Source organism: Megalobrama amblycephala, unplaced genomic scaffold (genome assembly GCF_018812025.1).
Source record: "Megalobrama amblycephala isolate DHTTF-2021 unplaced genomic scaffold, ASM1881202v1 scaffold449, whole genome shotgun sequence".
NCBI lineage: Eukaryota > Metazoa > Chordata > Actinopteri > Cypriniformes > Xenocyprididae > Megalobrama > Megalobrama amblycephala.
In genome coordinates, this window is record NW_025953384.1 from 100,827 (window position 1) to 119,384 (window position 18,558).

Sequence of the window (18,558 nt, forward strand, 5' to 3'; positions counted from 1 at the left end):
AAGTGACATACCGATTGCATGATGATGCAATTTTTTGTAATGATGATTTGCATTTTATTAGTTTTTGTTTAATTTTGGTGATAACTCTCACGTTCACTCTGATGTTTGCTTGTGGCATTTCTTGTCAAAGGTAACATCCAGTATTATAGAAGAGGACACAGTAAGCTAGGCTGATTTTAGACTTTGTTTACTTTTTCCCCAACGAGGGAAGGGGGTGAGAGGGCCAAGGTTCGAGAGTCACTGTTTGCTACTGAGTTATAGGTCATTGCACCATATGCCCAGCCCACTGCCATTCCTTCGCCTAATGGCTACACCAGACAACAAAAGCAAATAGAACCCATTCTAATCACTGATGCTGTCTACAATGGATATAGTATGCAGATGCCCGTTAAATTTCTGACATACTCCTCATGCTTGAGTCTGCTGACAACAGGACAAATGGAAGAGTAAAAGAACGCTTTTGCTTTGATGCATCCTGTTTAAACAGCTTGTTTGCTTCTCTTTACAGACTTCGGAGGGTCCCCAGCATCAGGATCAGCATCAGAGGGTTAATTTTCATTTGCATCCCAGATTGCACTGGATGATTATATGTTTGTTCAGAGCTTTTGACTGTAGATTGTTTTGTAAACAAGGCACTGTGTAATGGAGAACTTACACAGAAACTCTCTTCCAGCCAACTGTATTGGATCTGACAGATACATTGCTGTATTTGATACAGCTACAAACCATAAGTAAACAATTTGAAAATGCTTTTATCTGTAAGTGATGGTTTAATATGGATAATGTTTTCAAAACACTTACTCATATGCAGTAGCTGGGGCTGTTATTTTAAAGGGAAGCATGAGACAGAACAGCCATTTGCCAATCATAACAGTGTCCGTTTACTGTCAAGCCTTAACTGAGATGCCCCCATAAATCATTCTGCGTATATATGGGTTTTTTTCGTGTAAAAAAAAAAGTGAATAACATTATAAGTGAAATTCAAAGAACATAAAAAAAAAATCCATGTCAGGGTCCCTTTATTATATAAATTAGTTCCCCATATAATGAACTATTACAGACAACAGCAAAGTGGTTTGTCATGCTGTTCTGTTGTCAATAACTCTGCCCCTACTTCCATCCAGTGACTGCTGGCCTGGCACTGCTGCTGTCCAGAAACTGCTGGCACTGCGGGTTTGCACGTTTAGGTTCATACTGCTACTCTACTGGGGTGTTCAACATCAGGGCTTTATGTAATTCCATTTACTACAATAATAGCAAAAACACACACTATATCTTTTGTTCTAACCCTGTATCTTTAAAGTCAGCATGAAACGGAAGTTGTGAAAGTGTTTTCTTCCCTATTATGACTTGTATCCAAGTAAAATGGCTTCTCAAACAAGAAAAATTGTGGGGCAGGATTTGATTTTGTCCATCCAGAATTGATTATACGGTTGTTGTTTGCTATTACTGTGATTTCATTTGAGTGACAGGTTGCTGGAGGGGAGAGGTTATTGTCACACCCTTGCGCTGGTCCACACATCCTCATTCCCTTATTTGTTCACCCATCCCCCAAATCCCCTGCAAACTCCATCCTTGTTCCAGCTCATACATCCTGCATGGTCAACATTATAAACATCACATTTATCTGACATTAATCTTGAAAAGGCCCTTCTCTTCTGTATTTTCCTTTAAGAGCCTTCATCTTAACTGATTTCTGTATGCTGTAATAGTTCTCCCTTTGTTATCTGTGTCCCACTTTTGGCACAAATCACAAATATTTATTCTAATTAATGATTTGGCCACACCTTTTCCAAAGGGAAGTTCCATTATTTCATCATCCTTTAATTTCAATGATCTCTTTGCAATCCTATCTGCTGTCTCATTGCCCTCCACACCAACATGAGCAGGAAGCAAACAAAAGTTTAAATTTTTTCAGTTCCTTCTATTCTCAGCATTATCATAAATATTTTCATCATCCAAATCATCTCTTTTGTTTTAAAAACTGTAATAGAGTCAGAACAAATGACATCTCTCAGGCCTTACTTCTTCTATTCATTGCAATCCTAATAGCTATATACCCAGATAGCATGGTGACATTGATACATTGTTGAGTTTTGATCCAAACCATCATTTTTGGTTGAGATTGAAATTTCAATGTTTAAAGTGTGTTGGATCAGCATTGAAATTCTGATGAAACACATGGGTGGAGACAGTGACATTGAACTAACAGTGATTTGAACTTGATGACCACAAGATCCTGCAGGTGTGTCTCTACAGAACATTATGGGTGTTTTCTAATCAGTGGAGTGTTTTCAAACCATCATCGGCATTTTGCGCAGACCGATCGGTGTATGACATCAAAGTACCGCGAGAGCGATTGGAGAGCATACGACTACTTATGCGTTTAAAATCTCTCTCGCGGTACTTTGATGTCATACGCCGATCGGTCTGCACAGTGCCGATGCATCTCGAACAAGCCTAACTGGACCCACTTTATATTAAGTGGCCTTAACTACTATGTACTTACATTTAAATTAATCATTTGATACAATGCACTTATTGTGTACATACATGTTTTTACATTGTACTTATATTTTAAAAACACCTGCATGTAATTACATCTGTAATTCATTTCTGTAATTACATTGATAATTACACTGTTGACCCATCCCTTACACCTAACCCCTACCCTTAAACCTACCCATACCACCAAACCTGTCCCTAATCTTACCCATACCCCACCTCAATAGCAGCAAACGTGTTTTGCAATTCAATATGAACCCAATAAGTACAATGTACTTATTTTTTGATGTAAGTACATAGTAGTTAAGGCCACTTAATATAAAGTGGGACCGCCTAACTAAATTGATGCTTTGAACTAAAACTGATGCTTTATTTAAGCACTTTAATAACTAAAAAGCTATTAAAGTGCTTAAAGCATAAATTTTTCTTCATTCTTAAAAAAATGCATCTTGCTTTAGTAATGATTATTAGGAATTTCCTGAATAAAGTTCTAACATCAACAGATTTCTTGAAGTGCAAGAGACATGAACATGAGCAAGAATGTCTTACTTCATACATAGCCCATGACTTGCATCCATCGGTGCTTGCAGAGCACATTGCTCCTTTAGTAGGAGTGAAGGCAGATTAAGATGGACAATTTAAAAAAAAAAAAGAGAGAGAGAGAAGCACCCTCCTGATAATGAATACGACTCAATACTTGGTCGGCAGCACATATTACAGCAAATGACTTGCTCCTAGCGCAAATTACAGCATCAGTGAAGTGTGGCATGGAAGTGATCAGCCTGTGGCACTGCTAAGGCACTATTGAGCCTTCAGATCATCTGTATATTGTTGGATCGACTGTTTCTCATCTTTCTCTTGAAAATATCCCATAGATTCAGGGGTCAGGCATGTTGGCTGGCCAATAAAGCACAATAATATCATGGTCAGCAAACCACTTGGAAGTGGTTTTTGCACTGTGGGCAGGTGCTAAAGTCCTGCTGGAAAAGGAAATCAGCTTCTCCATAAAGCTTGTCAGTAGATGGAAGCATAAATTGCTCCAAAATCTCCTGGAAGATGGCTGCATTGACTTTGCACTTGATAAAACACAATGGACCAACACCAGCAGACGTCACGGCCCCCCCAAAATCATTACTGACTTCAGAAACTTCACACTAGACTTCAAGCAGCTTGGATTCTGTGCCTTTCCAGTCTTCCTTCAGACTTTGGGACCATGATTTCAACATGAAATGCAAAATTTACTTTTATCTGAAAAGAGGACTTTCGACCTCTGTTCACTGTCCAGTTCTTTTTCTCCTTAGCCCAGGTTAGATACTTCTGACGTTGTTTCTGTTTCATAAGTGGCTTGGTAGTCCTTTTCCTCTGGTTTCATTCTACTCATTGTGAAGCTCTCCCAAGTGTTTGAATCGGCTTTACTTGACAGTATTCTCAAGCTTGCGGTCATCCCTGTTGCTTGTGCACCTTTGCCTACCCAATTTCTTCCTTCCAGTCAACTTTGCATTCAATATGCTTTGATATTTCAGTCTGTAAACAGCCACCCCATTCAGTAATGACCCACTGTGACTTACTCTCTTTGTGGAGGGTGTCAATGGTTGTCTCCTGGACCATTGCCAAGTCAGCAGTCTTCCCCATTAGTGTGGTTTCAAAGAACAAGAGATACCCGGAATTTATACTGTAGGGATGGTCATTTAACGAAACTCAAATGTAAATATTCTAATATTTTGAGATACTGGATTTTGGACTTTCATGAGCTGTACGCTCTAATCAACAAATTAAAAAAAAAAAAAAAAACTTTTGAAATGTTTTACTTTACATGTAGGGAATCTAGAATATATGAAAGTTTCATTTTTAAAAATAATTTACAATAAAAAAATTAACTTTTTCACGATATTCTAATTATATGACCAGCACCTGTATACATTGAGTTGTTGTAGACAGCATAATCACCTGACCTGGGACTTGATGCTATCCTGTGCCTTAACTCCTGCTCCCTGATTACTGCTTAATCATTCATATTCCTGAATCACTTTTTAAGAAAATGTAACTGATTCCCATTCAGTTTAGCCTGTTTCCACTGACATGGCTATTTTGTGATATTTAAAGAGATTAAGGTCTACATAAGGTGAATCTGCAGCTTTAAAGGGATAGTTCAGCCTGAAATGAAAAATCTGTCATTTATTCACCCTCAGGTTGTTCCAAACCTATTTTGTTGGTAAAATTGGACCCCCTACAATACTGCTTTCTTTTGATATTGAAGCATTAATTGGTTTAAAAAAAAAAAAAAAAACATCAGATGGCAACATTTTGTTATTATATTTCAGTTGAATTTTCAGTTTCAACAAAAGTGATTTCAAACAATATTACCAAAAATAATTTTTGTTATTTTCAGTGTTTATTCAGTGTTATTATTATCAACATCATAGTGTTACACTGATTCAACATTATTACCATTGATTACTTTTGGTATTTTCAATATTGATTCTGCATCAGTGATGTAGAATCAATCAGTGTAATGTTGATTCAATAACATTACCATTGATTTTTTGTTCACCATTGTTTCAACATTAAATGTGGGTGCAAACTTGATATTGAACTAACATCACTTCATAATTTTTTTTAAATCTCAGCATTGTTTGAACAGTAACTGAGGGTGCAAAAGTGATGTTGAAAAAATATCACTTTGTAACGTTGAATCAATATTACCATTGAATTGTGGTTGAAATCTCAATGTTTCAACATTAACTGGGTGCAAAAGTGATGAAAATATAACACTTTGTAATGTTGAATCAATAATATTACCACTGATTTGTGATTGAATTTGGTTATATGAAACACAGGTATGTACACACATTTTCACTCCCGAGCTGACACAGAGTAATCGCCTCTGGGTAAAGACCCTCGCCAGTATACGCTAGGTGCAGCATCAGGCCTCAAGAGTAAGACTGAGAGGTATTAGGGAGCTGGATGAGCCAAGAAACTGAAAGGCAGTATAATCCTGCATGTGCCACTCATGAAAATGAGCCTGCATGATGATCCTGAAGCCTTCATAGATCTTTTTGAAAAAAAAAAAAAAAAAAACGTGGAAGCTTGCGGCTGGCCGAGTGCACAGTGACCAGTGTGCTTTATCCCACTGCTGTATGGGAAAACACAAATTTGTGGTCCAGAATCTCCAGGGCCATCCTGGAGGTGGTGGGTGACAGCACTTAAGAACATTGGCAGACCAGGTGATTGTCATTAGACTAATTAATTGCTGCTTAAAATGAACTCTCAATGTGTTGGTTACTCACACACTGACGAAGGCAATACCAGTCGCAACGTGTAGGTGCGCAGTCTGTATGTGTCACCTGTTTTTAAGATTTAGCCAAGATGAAATAAAGGCTTTGTAAAATAGTTTTTCACATGATTCGAGTGCCTTGGATTATCCATAAGTTTACAAGTTGAATTATCCCTTGTATCCAGAGAGCACCGAGACGGAACTCACACCCCGTGCAGCACTTCTTTGGCATTGTTTTGCTTTGAGGAACATTGGCAGAGCTTCTGTTCCTTGACCCTGGGAGAAAGCTACCGCCCTTTTGTGTTGTCCCAACAGCTTTTGTGATGCCTGTCGGTGGTTATTGGTGGAGCCTCGCAGGATCAAGGCCATAGTTAATCTTGTGGTGCTGGAACAATTTGTCACCCGTCTACCCAAGAAGACCGCTGAGTGAGTCCAGTGCCACCACCTGACATTGCTGGAGCATCCAGGTTTTCAGGGGCTGACAAGTTCCAGAGTGTTTCTCCCTCTGGTTCTCTCTCCTCTCTTTCTTCTCGTCCTGGAGCGGTGTTCCACTGTAGCCGACACCTCGGGCAGTGTGCATCAGAAACCTTTCCTCATCCAAGACCAGCTCCTCATGGGGGAAGTCTCCTGTCCTCAAGTGCTTCTCTTTTCCTATTTCCCTCTCTCCCCTTATAGGTAGCAGCCAGTAATAGCCATAATTCAGGAGCCTAAAGCATATAGTGGAGGCTATAGTTGATCTCCACCTCAATAACCCCCTGATCTTGGACATGAATTGGCCAAAGTTTTAAATATTATTGGGGAAATATCCTTGGGTGATTTCTGCTGGTATGGTACAGTACACACTGATCCCTTTTTCTCCTTGGATCAAGAACAGAACAAACAAAAGAGGATACAACACAACTCTTAGTACCGAAGTGCCCTCTGGATTGTTATTCCAGGTGGCTTGCCATAATCCAGTGGCCGAACACCTCAGGCAACCAAAATCACTAAATTGGTTTCTTTTAGCTGTGAATGTCAGCTGATGAATCCCTCAGCCACTCCAAAAGCACCACTGCGCCCTCTCCCATTAATTGAGGTCCCCTTGAAAAGAATTGGCACGAACCTTGTCAAACCATTAGAACGATCAGCATGTTGGCATCTCTTTTTCCTCGTCATAGTGGATTATGAAACGCGATACCCAGAGGCAGTACTTCTCTGCAACATGTCAGCACAAAATTTTGTGTAAGTTCTGTTTCATGTGATCTCCCGAGTGGCGGAAGTAAGTGGTAAGGGAGAGTTCCTTGATAAATTTGTAACAGCTGTTATCGATTGCAGTGAGGTGGGTGAGATGGGATAAAAGCTGACTGGAATCCATGGGAGGAGAGAAAAAGCTGAACTAGGGAACTTCTGTGAACATGTCCCATGGGCAATTTTTCTAATGCTGAAAAGTACATTTTTGTTGTTTTCATTATTTCCTATAAATAAAACTCCCTGTTCCTTCTTTCCTTTGAGACAACCAGACCTGTCACAATCTTGTATTCAGTTAGCAAGAAACAACGATCACGTTAGGCAGCGATTACAGCTTGTGCTTGTAATGATAATAATATAAGGATAATATTTGACATTTTTGTATGATCCAAAGTTGGCATGATCTGGAATCTTCACAAGTGTTGGCATCATCTTAAGTCTTTTCAAAGGCTAGACCAAACTCTGGATCTCAATCTGTAGTTACTTCAGGATGCAGGAAAGCGAAAGGAGAAAAATTAGCATGGCTGCTGTTCATAGCATTTCAGACAAAAGATGATCATGTGTATTTGGTACTATTTCATAAGATATAATTGTATTACAAGTTCAACTGAATGTTTGGTTAAAGAGGGAGTCTTTAATCTAGATTTAAATAGTGAGTGTGCCTGAGCTCCGAACATTTTCAAGAAGGCTATTCCAGAGTTTAGGAGCCAAATGTGAAACAGTTCTACCTCCTTTATTAGACTTTGACATCCTTCGTACTATCAAAAGCTTTGTGACCTTAAAGAGTGTGACGAATTGTAGGCTAGTGTGATATGAGATCTGTTCGCAATCCTGGTCCTGGAGTACCCCCAGCACTACACATTTTAGGGTACTTTCACACTTGGTTCGATTGCCTGGTCCGAACTTGAGTTCGATTGCTCCCCCCTCCCCCACTGGACTGTGTTCAGATTATTTTATTTGGGTCCGAACTGCGGTGCGTTTGCTTCATCAAAGCAGCAGCTGTTAACCCCATTGCATGGTAACAACAGCGCAGGAGAAGGCTGCAAAATGCATAGCGTTGCTCACCTCACTTTTATATTTTTGTTTTTTGACCACTGGTTTTGCTTCCAAAGTTTCAATACGTAACGGCACTTGCATCTCTCTGCCATGAATGTACTGCAAATGCTCTAGTCTAAAGAATGAAATGAAATGAGATAATACAGCTCTCCGCTTGAAGTACACCAGTTTGGTTCGCGAGGGTACACCCGAGTTCAGAAGACAGCGTTCGCATCATGAACCGAACTCTGACGTCAACTGAACCGGGGTGCGCGCCAAAAGAGCTAGTGTGAAAGCACCCTTAGATATCTCCCTAGTCAAACACACCTGATTCGATCATCTGCTCAGTAAAGAGTTCAAGACCTCAAACATGTGTAAGAGACCTGCTTTTCTACATAGCTTTATTGGTCTTTTAATAGCCTATCACTGTCTTAATGCATTAAGCGTTTTCTTTATAATGGTATTTTATTTTCTAGGAAAATACTTAATGTGTAATTAATTGTGTTCATAGTGTGGGCTCATCTGCTTGTCTGTACATATGCTTTATTTATAAGGTGTGTACTGAATTAGCTCCTCCAGTATTACACATCAAGCATTTTTCATGTCAAGCGCTAGAATGTCCCACTTCGCTGGGCATATATGCCACCAGTATAGCATTCTCTTGGACATGCGGCAGTATCGGATTTTTAGCAAGTTTGTTGAAAAATGGTTGAAAAACTCCAATTGTAGTGATAATGTGCACTGATTGGCAAACACCAATTTTGGTTCTGAATGTACACTTCTCAGTAGTCTAATCAAAGCCACTGGAAGGCAAGCCTGCCACCTTTAGCCAAAAAGGCGTAACGGCTAATGCTAATGCTCCGCCTCTGGCGGTTCGCAGGGAAGGAGACCAGAGGCCATTTTTTGAATGGATGTCAATAGATGAGAGGCTTTACTATGCTGATTAAACAGCTTTTGTGGGGAAATAGCTAATAATTTAATTAATCGACAGCCTGTTTGCTAATCTTCAGCATGTTTTACACTAAACAATACTTTCATTGGGAACTATATGTAGATTTTAACTTGATAAAAAATTTTTTTTTTTTTTAAGAGAAGGCAGACTAGGGAATGTTGTGACTGATGTCACTGCCATTACACTATAGGCTGAGAGGTGCCGCACGTAATTAAGTTAGCCGTTACGCTTTCTCCAATGGTAAGAGATACCAACCCTCTCATCTCCCTATAATATACAATCTCTGGTCTAATCAATTCCTCCTCATTTGAGAGAAAACAATGGTGCATCTTTATGGAGCCCCACACATGACACGCAAGAAAAACAATTAAATTGTGCGCACGATTTACTAATTCGTTCCCTCGATTTACTAAATCGTGTGAACGTTTTCATAAATTGAGGGAACGAAATAGTAAATCATGCGCACATTTTGGTAAATCGAGGGAACGAATTAGTAGATCGTTCGCACAATTTAGCCATTTTTTTACTGTAGGCCTATGTCATGTCCGGGGCTCCATATATCTTTCTTATTATTTCTCTGTTATTTTTTGTGCTTGTTATGTTGCTAATAAGATATGTTTATTTTAAAAAAAGTTATTAAAGTGTTTGAATAAATCATCCATTTTTAAATTCTTAAAAAGTGCACGCATCTTGCTTTCGTAATATTTATTACAATTAATTTTACAAATATTATTTTACAATACAAATAATTTTATGATTATAGTTCCAACAACATTACTTAAAGTGCAAGTGACATGAACGTGAGCAAGAATACATATAGCTCACCTAATGAAACTATATTACTCATGCTTGCAGAGCACCTTGCCTTCTTTCCTTTAACCCTTTGACGCGTACGATCACACCGGTGTGATCAGTCTTGGCTGGCCCCAGGAGCGTACGATCACACCGGTGTGATTAGAACGTTCAGTACATTACGTGATCAACTGCCAAATTCAAATGTGCGTGCGCGCTTTAACTGGCGCTAAACCAGAGACGGACACGCGCAGCGCTTTTCATATATCACATATATGCTGTGTTTTCAACCAAATAATGTTCATTTCAGGTTTCAGACATTTAAATACACATGAGTACTAACAAAACAATATATTTAGAGTTTGTAAAATACACAATGATGTCTATAGAAGCGGAAATAACAACCCTTTCCATTATAACTTGACAACTAATTCATATCAGATACTTACTCTATTCTTCTTACTCTATTCTTCCCCAGTTCACCGGCACACTTACTTTCATGTATTTCGGGAGAAGTGGATAAATTCACGGGTTGTAAATCCAACAGATCCGATTCTCTGCGCGGTGCAAACTAACATGGCGGCGCCCATCGCTCATAACTAACGCGATCGTTATAAAGGTGTTTAAACAGCAAAACACATCCACTTGCACATATTTGGCAATCGGAATATTAGATATTTCATGCTATAGTTAACAAATTTGTGAATATTTTGAATAAAAAGGGAAAAATTAAGTGAAAGCAGATCATCATTCATACAGTGCTGCAGTGTGTCACGTAACAAGCAATGACGCGTCACCATGGAAACCATAAAGTGATACATTCTAAATAACGGTCGCCTTAAAAAACTCACGCTGGGGGGTAAGACAGAATATTTGAAACTTACGTGCGAAAGGGTTAATAGGGATGAAGGCATATAAGGATTGACAATTAAAAAGTCATAGAGTCTGTCCTTCTCACTTCTATAACTGTCTGGTTCAGCTTATACCAAATCAGGCCTCAGAAGACTAAAACGAATAGTCTGGACTGCTGGAAGAATCATCAGTATACCTTTCTAACTCTCCAAGAACTGTACTCATCTAAAGTGAGTAAAAGGGCTGGCAAAATCACTCTCGAGGCCAGGCCACATCCAGGCCACTTCCTCTTTGAACTGTTTCCCTCTGGTCGGTCAGACTGTTATAGATAAGGATGGAAGGCATGGTGCTTACCTGTGGAGGTAAGGTTCAGAAGCTTTACACAGGACAGTCCCAGTGCAGGTTTTATGCTACATTTGGCATCACAGGCATGCAAGAGAAGGAGAAGGGCCTTCTATAACAAGACAAAGGCTGCAGAGAAAGCCTCCAGGTGGCTGTGGATCAAGAGAGGTTCTGTGGGAGAGTACTGCTAGGGCGCAAGCTGAGGCTTCATCAATCTCAGCTGGGTCGCCTAACCTAATAGGGTGTCTGATTTTCTAGAGACCCAAAACACCCTATGACCTCACGAAACATCACTGATGATGTTTCATTACATGAAAGAAAACATTTTGTTTTCCTGATCATGTCTCTATTTGTACAAATCACAACATTCATTTATTTCTGACTTTAGCAGACATAAACTGAAAGGCATTTGGTTGTGCATAGTAAAATATATTTGCAACATTTCAAGTTAATGGATAATTCTGCATACATTTGTTAATTTTGAGAAAAATTGCATTCTGTAAAAACTGGACATGGCAATACATTTGAGAAAATCACACATTATAATGTGAAAATACTAACATAGCCAACTCTGTAGAGTTTAGGGCATCATATTTGGAAAGCAAATGTTGAAACAATACCTTAATGAAGAGTAGGCCTATGATCCATAGATAATATCCACACTCTATAACAGGGACATCAATTGGTTGGTCTTTGGATTAGTGGAAACTCTTTACATTGCATTTCCCAGATAGCATGTAATCATTGAAACAATGTTGAGTCAGTGTTGATGCGTGATAGATTTTATGTTGGTCTCAGCATTGAAAGTATGTGGACTGAGGCTCCTTTTTTTTTCCTCTGTCAAAGTTGTATACTATGTTTTAAACATATGGTTTTCTATGTACCAGAACCATTTCCATATAAGGCTCTACTAGGAGTAAATGTGAAACAGGGAATGGTCCCTGCTTAGGAGAAGGTCCTTGGGATGCTAAGGGACCTCATGGGTACCTGACCAATAGATGACCATATTTAGACTTGTTTTTCTATATGTATCACATTCCTGTACCATCAGCTATATGATGTATTCTCTTTCTCATTGGCTGAAACTATACTACACCCCTTGTACTCTTTCTATATATTCTCTCTTTTCTTATCAATAAAATGAGACTATATTCTCCCTCAGCGCTGAGTGATTGCTCATTCAATTGCCAAATAAGAGGTCTGGGATGAGGCACGAATTAGGAGCAAAAACCTAACAATTTGGGGGCTCGTCCGGGATTTCTCCAGACAGGTAAGAAATAAAATGCTTAAGTGCATCTTACTGTCTGTTGAGAAATTGATCCTTGTATTTTTGTGCCGCACTTTTTTCATATTTGTTAAAAGTGGATATCCTCGTATTTAGATAAATGCGGGAAGAGTGAAAGAGGATTGATCACCCTTTCATTTTTTGGTGTTATCCTCACGGATTTTATGCGTGGGAAGGGAATAGATGAGTTTGAGTTGAAGATTTTCTCTCTCTTAGTCCATTTCATGGTGATATCCTCAGGTCCTTGTTGGCAGTTGAATGAATAATACTGAATTTAAAATTTTTCTTTTTGCTAAAAATACTAAAAAGTTAATATAAAGCTGCAGACTTTAATTTGTATTTTGTCTGAAATTGTAAGGCTTTTCTTTAAGCAAAGGAGAGATCTTTGTTGGCTGTTTTAAATGGGTGAAACGATTAGTCGACCGTTGATGGGGGAAACTCCGAGGGATTTCATGAATCGCAATAATAAAGCGTTTTTTACTGAACCCTATCTCTCTAATCTCGCGGGATGGTCAGAAGAGAAAATACAATTAGATCCGTTTCCCCGCGATGGTTCTTTTAAAGATGAAGATATGCGTGGTGCAAAAGATATGATCTTTGGTTCTTGGGGTGACCCAGGATGGCCAATTGATTATATGAAAGATGCGTATAAAGTTTGGATGAAGATGAAAACTTATTGGGATAAGGGTCCAGAGTTGAAAAAACAAGACAGCTCTCTCTCTCAGTCTCAGCTGAAACCTGATGCGTCTCTTCCCCCATATGAATGTGTTGTTTCTGCTGAAATTCCAAAGCCCTTGACCAATCGACTGTATCCGCAGTTGCCGTCCACAACTGAAGTTTTTCCGTTTGTACAGCTTCCAGATGGTTACAAAATTACTCCTCTGAGTGTTACGGAGGCAGTGGCTATTTGCAAAGATCTGCCTGATCCGGCTAGGTCACCACATCAATTTGTGGCAGTGCTGCAACGGTTAACTGCCTACAGTCAATTGACGGGACGAGATTATCTTTTTATTTTGACTAAAACACTGCCTGCGGAAATCACAGAGGAGGAAATGATTGAAGAAGTTGATTACTTAAACCCCATCTACGATACACCGCCTGTTCGTCGTGTTGTATCTCAGAAAGCTGGAGATTCGAAGCCCCTTGATTTGTCTAAACCTTCACCAGTGCTTCTAATTACTGATTCGGAGGAAGATGAGGACGAAACAGGTGATTGGATTTGGGCCAGCTCAGGTAAACTTAAAGTTTTTTTCAAGCAATTGACTGCTTTTTTGTTAAAAGTGTCTTCTGCTAAACAAGACATCTCGCATGCAGCCAATACCAAACAGAGAACTGGTGAAAGCCCTGTTGCATTCTTTAACAGATTTAAACATGCATGGGTTGAGGAATCTGCGATTCCTATTGAACAAAATTGTCCATTGTTCTTAAATACATTCCTAAATAATATGAACAAAGACACTGCGCAGTTAATTCGTATAACTACTCCAAATATTACTACCATTTCTGTTGATGAATTGGGACGACGCTTGCGTGAGCTTTCCTCTGCTGGAGCTTTTGATGTCTCCAGGGGCAAAACTCCTGCAATGCTTCAAGTGAATGCTGCTGTGAATCCTCGTCCACAACAATTTGGAAATGTGAGATGCTGTTTTTATTGTGGCAAGCCTCTTACATAAATTAGGTATTCAACTTAATTTTAATGCTGACTCTCTACAACTTATTTTTCCTGCAGCCTTTTCTCTCACTGTTGATACAGGAAATGCTCTCCTTGAGGATGATTCTGCAACTGAGCTCAAACAGGAAATTGAGGGCGTCAACCCCAAGTTGTGGGCGGCCCATAAGGATGACGCAGGATTCATTGATGTCCAGCCCTATGTTGCTAAACTAATAACAGACAAGTCTGTGTATCAGAAACAGTACCCCCTCTCAAAAGAAAAGGTGGAGGGTATTCTTCCTGTTATTGATAAATTACTGGCTCAAGGCATCCTGGTGCACACTCATTCACCTTATAATACACCAATTAATCCAATTAAGAAAGCAAATGGTTCTTGGCGTTTAACTCAAGATTTGAGAAAAGTTAATGAGTTAGTAACACCATTGTCTCCTATTGTACCTGATGTGCAAACTATAATTAATTCTATTCCTTCTGAACATTCATTTTTTACAGTTCTGGATATTTCCAGTGCTTTCTTCAGCATTCCTGTTGATCGCCAAACACAGCCATTGTTTGCTTTTACCTTGGAAAATTCACAATTAACGTGGACAAGACTCCCACAAGGGTTCAGGGATTCTCCGGCTGTTTTCTCTGCTGTAGTGCACGCAACGCTGAAAAATGCCAAACTTCCTCCAAACACCTGTCTGCTTCAATATGCAGATGACATCCTCATCCTGCCTCTAAAATTGTCTGCAATATTTTGGCAGAGGCTGGTTTCAAAGCATCAAGAGAGAAACTACAGTGGGTACAGAGGAGGGTCGAGTACCTTGGACATGAACTGTCACAGGGCAAAGTGCAATTATCTGCTGACAGAGTGAAAGCTATTGCTACTTTCAAGCACCCATCGACACGGAAGCAGATGCAAAGCTTCCTGGGACTGGTTAATTATTGCCGAATATGGGTGCCCAACTGTTCCATGTATGATAAAATCCTACGAACTGCTACTCTGGGGGACACAGAGGACATTACATGGACAGCTGAGATGGATCAAGCATTCAGACATTTGAAATCCTCCCTCATGAAACCTCCTGCACTCGGCCTCCCAAATTACTCTCAAGACTTTCACTTATACGTGCATGAAAGTGGGGGTACAGCCGCCGCAATCCTGGCCCAGGAACATGGGGGTACTTTTCGTCCCATAGCTTATTTGTCTAAAACTCTTGATTCAGTAGCCAGGGGACTTCCTGCTTGTTTGCGTGCAGTGGCTGCCACGGCGATCATGGTGCAAGATGCTGAAAAAATTGTGTTATCACATAAATTGATAGTGCATACTTCTCATCAGGTAGGAGTCATTATGAGTAATATTTCTACTCAACATATGACTGCTCAACGCCGCTCTGGCTATGAGGCTATATTATTAGCTACTGCTAATTTGATTTTGAAGCCAACTTCTGTTATTCATGGCCCTACTATACATTTGCACAGGTTGCTGACGCAAGGTGAATTTGAGAGTGATGACCACGAGTGCCTGGACAGAATCCAGATTTCGACTGCCTGCAGGCCAGATGTTTCTGCATCTGTCCTGGAGGAGGGGAAGAATTGGTATATTGATGGATCCTGTTTCAAGCCAAATGATAATGTATACTTGTGTGGGTATGCTATTGTTGAATTACCTGATCGTGTAATTGAGGCATACTCTTTGCCATACAAGTCAGCGCAAGTTGCAGAATTAATTGCTTTAACGAGAGCTTGTCAATTGGCAAAAGATCAGTGTGTTAATATATACACTGACTCTAAATATGCGTATAGCATAGTACATGATTTTGCTAAATTGTGGGAAGAAAGAAATTTTAAAACTTCAGATGGAAAGCCAATTGCTCACCATAGTATTGTAGCGGAGCTCATTAATGCAGCACAACAACCATCAAAACTCGCTGTTATTAAAGTAGCAGGACATACGTCAGGAGAAACAGATGAAGCCAAAGGAAATAGATTTGTAGATGAAGTAGCGAAATGGGCTGCTAAAGAAGTAATGTTAAGTCCACATGTAAGCGAAAGGGGCACAGATGTGCCTATGATGAATTCATTATTGACTAATGATTTGGACATTAAAATATTACAAGCTAACCCTACGCAAGCTGATTTGACTTACTGGTCAGACAATGAAGTAAAACCAGATCAAGTTGGAATCTTGAGAGACAAAAAGGGTAGACTTGCATTACCTGCATCTGCAATTGTTATGCTATGTAGACATTATCATGGTGTATCACATGTGTCAAAAAAGAAAGTGATACAAATGTTGAATCGATCTTATTGCATAGCAAATATTCAAAGAAATACTCTGTTGATATTGGATGCTTGTCTGGTGTGTGCTCAAACTAACAAGCACAAGGCAACTAAACATGACGCTTTACCACATCCTGAGCTACCATTCCAACACTTACAAATTGATTTTACGCATATGCCTCCTTGCGGAAATAATAAATATTTGCTTGTGATTGTTGACAGATTTTCTAAATGGCCTGAAGCTTTTCCGTGTGGAAAAGAAAATGCACAGACGGTAGTTAAAGTTCTGGCTAAGGACATTATACCACGTTTTGGTATACCAATGGTTATCGATAGTGATAATGGAACACCGTTCACTTCCAAAGTCACGCAGTTGTTAGCCAAAGAGCTTAATATTACCTGGAGTTTACATATACCGTTCCACGCTCCATCTAGTGGACAAGTTGAGAACATGAATAGGGTTATCAAAGATCGTCTTAATAAAGCGTGTCTTGATACAGGCAGAAATTGGGTTGATCTGCTGCCTGCCGTATTGACAGAAATTAGAATGTCACCATCAGCAACAACAAAGATGTCTCCGTTTGAAATCCTTATGGGTAGACCTTTCCCGACCCCATGGGTCAGAGGTCGCGCTGGCAATTTTTCCACAGGTGACACGGAGGTGATCATCACGGATTATGTGGATTCCCTAATTAAAACTTTGAATAGCATCAATGGTGATGTGTCTCTCTCTCTCCCTCTTCCTGCAGAAAAACCCACTCATCCTTTTGTTCCAGGACAACAGGTGCTGATAAAGTGTCTGAAGCCCACAAAACTGGGTGAGCCGAAATATCTGGGGCCCGCCACGGTGATTGCTGTGACGAGAACAGGAGTGCTGACTGACTTCCAGCCGCAGTGGATCCATGCCAGTCGACTGAAAGCAGCTCCATCCCAGGGGAACGTTCTGGTCAATGAGGAGAAGGAAGCCAGTGAGCCAAGGAAAGATCCGAAGGAAGGTGAACCAAGACGTTCAACGAGGAGAAGAAGAAAGAGATTGCTAGAGATCTAGAACCAGCAATAATTATCATTGAAGCTCTCTAGCCATGATTGCTAAATTGACATTTTACCTGGTTGTGCTGACAAATGTGTTTATTCACATACAAGCTGCTGTTAGCACTGGTAATGAAACTTGGGTACATTATGAAGAAGAACCACATGCCTTCGCAGCTAACATGTGGTGGAGATTAGCCAACTACACTGCCAAATCTGAAGGAAAAACAGGTGACTGTTATGTTTGCACCAAAATGCCACATAGTGCTTCTGGACCACATGTAGAGGTTAAATCACCAAGGACAGAAGAAGAATTAGAATGCCCTATTTTTGTTAGCATTACTGGAATGATGGCTCCAAATAGAAGTGCAATATGGAGTTGTGGAAAAAGTAGAATAATGATGCTTGCAACGCAAGTACATGCTAAAGTGACAACCATTGGCTCTATTCCAGACTCACTGTTATGTATGGAAAGAGAAACTGGAACAGTGAGACTGGGGGTAATTCCTAAAAGTAAATGTAATCGAACATACCATCATTGTGAGATAGAACATATGTCTTGTTGTATGAGGTGTATTTTGCATTATCCAAAAGCTAATATGACTGAGTGTTCTAAAGGAACACCACATCCTATATCTACTATGATTGCTTATGGATGGGCTAATCCTTTTATTCAAGATGTGTGTTCTAAATATTGTGCACTTGTGCCAGGTCAAAATTGCTACAGATATGCTCCTGCTTCACGGGGAACTAGAGCTGTAAAAGATTGGTTTTGGCTGTGTGGACATAAAGTCTACACTACTCTTCCAGAAGATTGGAATGGAAGATGTGCTCTAGTAACTTTGGAAGAATATTCCATGGTTATTAGACCACACAAACCTCACGTTATGACAAAACAAAAACAGAAAAAGAAACGCTCCCTCTCTAGTTGCGGTTCAACTAGTAGTTTGAGTAGAGATAATCCAGTACCAAAGCAACATCGACTCTGGACTGGTACTGAAAGATTCTTTGAAGCAGTGTTTCCAGGAATAGGTGTCTCTAGTCTTCAAATTGAAGTTGAGGTTACAAGATATGAGCTAATTTCATTTATCAATACTACAAGAGACACATTGGCTGGTGTTCAACAGGAACTCCGAGGGCTCCGTTTAACTGCCCTGCAAAATAGGCTGGTCTTAGATCAGTTAACTGCGGCAGGAGGAGGAGTTTGTGTTATTGTTGGTACTTCTTGTTGTACTTATATCCCTGAAAATGATGCAGATGGTCATTTAATTTCAGAGGGTTTAAAAAATATGACTAGAATTGCTCAAGAATTACAAGAACGAGAAGTT

At 39.7% G+C, this 18,558-nt stretch overlaps 1 long non-coding RNA gene across 1 annotated transcript; it reads left to right on the forward strand.

Moving 5' to 3' along the window:
* The first annotated feature begins 13,932 nt into the window (after positions 1–13,932).
* LOC125261646 lies at positions 13,933–15,564 on the forward strand. The gene is made up of 2 exons (XR_007183396.1): positions 13,933–15,257; positions 15,401–15,564. It is a non-coding gene; the product is annotated as an uncharacterized LOC125261646 (long non-coding RNA).
* The last annotated feature ends 2,994 nt before the right edge of the window (positions 15,565–18,558 follow it).